We start from the raw sequence: 3,226 nt of genomic DNA, 5'->3' as shown, positions 1-3,226 counted from the left end.
ACTATACTTGCAACGCAATATTTTTGTGATAATCTTTACCGATATTTTTCCTCCGTCGGTCCCCACTGAAGGCCTCTCACCTGGCATGATAGTTGTCTTCACCAAGAAGCCAGTCATACCACATACCGTGAGTCGTGTCCTGTCTCTAGAGCATGTGGAGCTCATTCATGAGAAGACAGAAAGAAAGCTCACTGTAAAAGGTAAAATTCTGAGCCCATATCAATCTCCGTAAGAAGCTAACCGTCAAGCTAGGGATGTCAAAGAAGCGCTTGTTGGGAGGCAACCCAACCCTATTTAGTTATTTCTATTTCTTTTTCTTAAATTTGTTTTTTTAGTTATTTCTTTAGGTTCATGATCATGTGCAGTAGTGAAAACAGAGATAGAAAGGTTCATCAATAAAAATAGGACACTCTGGATAGAGTGTCTTGCTGGCGTTGAACGCCAGCCAGGGAGCACTGGCTGGGCATTCAACGCCTAAATTGGCAGACTTGCTGGTGTTGAACGCCAGCCACGGGCATAGTCTGGGCGTTCAACACACCAATTGGCAACATATCTGGCATTGAACGCCAGCCAAGAGCATAGTGCTGGGCATTCAACGCCCATGAAGAAGGGCAGAAAATCTGAATTTCCTAGCCTCTCAGGACCAGTGGGTCCCACAGCATCTTTACCTACCCCACTTCTTTACTCTTCTTTTTCACACTTTCTCATACACTCTTCCCTATAAACCCTAGCCCAATCATATCCATATCACTTTCCCAAACCATCATAACTCCCACCAACCCCTACCCACTTCAAAATCTAATTTTTCCTCCTAATTACCCCACCCATGATCGAACCCTAACCTAGCCCACTCCTATAAATACCCCCTCTTACTAACCCTTCATACACACACTTTATACACTCTAAAGCCCCCTTGGCCGAATTCCTTCTCCCCCTCTATATCTATTTATTTTCTTATTCTTCTACTCCATTCTTCTCTTTTATTTATTTTTGCTCGAAGACGAGCAAACTTTTAAGTTTGGTGTGGGAAAAGCGTTGCTTTTTGCTTTCCATTACCACTTATGGCACCCAAGGTTAGAGAACCCTCTAGAAAGAGGAGAGGAAAGGTCGTAGCCGCCACCTCCGAATCTTGGAAGAAAGAGAGATTCATCACCAAAGCCCACCAAGACCACTTCTATGAAGTAGTGGCTGAGAAGAAGGTAATTCCTGAGGTCCCTTTTAGGCTTAAAAAGAATGAGTATCCGAAAATCCGAAGAGAGATGCGGAGAGGAGGTTGGAAAGTCCTAACCAATCCCATCCAAGAGGTTGGAATCTTAATGGTGTAAGAGTTCTATGCTAATGCATGGGTCACGAAAAACCATGACATTAGTGTGAACCCAAATCCTAAGAATTGGAGCACCATGGTCTGATGGAGAATCTTGGACTTTAGTCCAGAAAGTGTGAGGTTGGTGCTCAACTTGCCTTTGATGCAAGGAGACCCACATCCTTACACTAGAAGAGTAAACTTCGATCAGAGACTAGATCAAGTGCTCTCAGACATCTGTGTGTAAGGAGCACAGTGGAAAAGGGACTCCCAAGGCAAGCTCATTCAACTAAGAAGGCTTGACCTCAAGCCTGTAGCTAGAAGATGGTTGGAATTCATCCAACGCTCTATCATCCCTACTAGCAATCGGTCAGAAGTGACCATTGATAGAGCCATCATGATTCATTGCATCATGATTGGGAGTGAGGTGGAAGTACATGAGGTGATACCTCAAGAATTGTAGAAGATAGCTGAAAAGCCTTCCCCCAAAGTAAGGTTGGCATTCCCTCACCTCATTTGTCACCTATGCAATTCAGCTGGAATTGTCATAGAGGGAGACATCTTTATTGAGGAGGACAAGCCCATCACTAAGAAGAGGATGGAGTAAACTAGAGAGCATGTACATGAGCCTGTGCAACCGCCTCAGCAAGAAATCCCTGGGATACCTCAAGGGATATAATTTCCTCCTCAAGGCTATTGGGACCAATTGCATAATTCTCTTGGAGAATTGAACACTAATATGGAGCAATTGAGGTTGGAGCATCAAGAGCATTCCACCATCCTCAATAAAATAAGAGAAGATCAAAGGGCTATGAGGGAAGAACAATAGAGACAAGGGCATGACATTGAAGAGATCAAGCACTACATTGGATCTTCAAGGAGGAGTAGTAGCCGCCATCACTAAGGTGGATTCATTCTCTTAATTCCCTTTTCTTATGTTATTTTTCTGTTTTCTGTTATGTTTTATTGTCTGTTCTCTTGTTCTTATTGCATAATCATCTATGTCTTAAAGTTATAAAATTTTCCATATATCTCTCACCTTACTTAAAAGAAAATTTCATTTGAAAAAAAAAAGAAAATTAAGTTGCATGAATTTCGAGTTTATCTTAAGAATAGTTCAATTATCTTGATGTGGTGGCATTGCTTTTGTTTTCTGAATGTATGAATGAACAATGCATATTTGAAATTGGAGTTAAGAATGTTAGCTCTTGAAAGAATGATGATAAAAGTGAAATATTATTGATTATCTGAAAAATTCAAAAATTGATTCTTGAAGCAAGAAAAAGTAGCAAAAAAGTAATAAAAGAATATATATATAATTGATTCTTGAAGCAAGAAAAAGTAGCAAAAAAGTAATAAAAGAATATATATATATATATATATATATATATATATATATATGCTTATACAAAAAAAAGCAAGCTGAAAATGAAATAAAAAGTAGAAAAAGCCAATAGCTCTTAAAACCAAAAGGCAAGAGCAAAAAGCCAATAACCCTTTAAACCAAAAGGCAAAGGTAAAAGGATCCAAGGCTTTGAGCATCAATGGTTAGGAGGGCCTAAAAGGAGTAAAATCTTGGCCTAAGCACTTCAATTGAAAAGTATCCCTAACTATATGCTTGTGATGTGAAGGTGTCAAGTAAAAAGCTTGAGACTGAGCAGTTAAAGTCGTGATCCAAAGCAAAAAGAGTGTGCTTAAGAACTCTGGACACCTCTATTTAGGGATTCTAGCAAAGCTTAATCACAATCCAAAAGGGTTCACCCAGTTAAGTATCTGTGGCATTTATGTATCCGGTGGTAATACTGGAAAACAAAGTGTTTAGGGTCACGGCCAAGACTCTAAAAAGCTGTGTTCAAGAATAAAAAAGAACTAAACTAGGAGAGTCAATAATATCATCTAGATTCTAAGTTTCAAAAGAGGCCA

This window comes from Arachis ipaensis, chromosome B6 (genome assembly GCF_059453495.1).
Source record: "Arachis ipaensis isolate K30076 ecotype BB chromosome B6, ASM5945349v1, whole genome shotgun sequence".
In the NCBI taxonomy this organism is placed as follows: Eukaryota; Viridiplantae; Streptophyta; class Magnoliopsida; order Fabales; family Fabaceae; genus Arachis; species Arachis ipaensis.
This window is presented reverse-complemented; position numbering follows the sequence as displayed.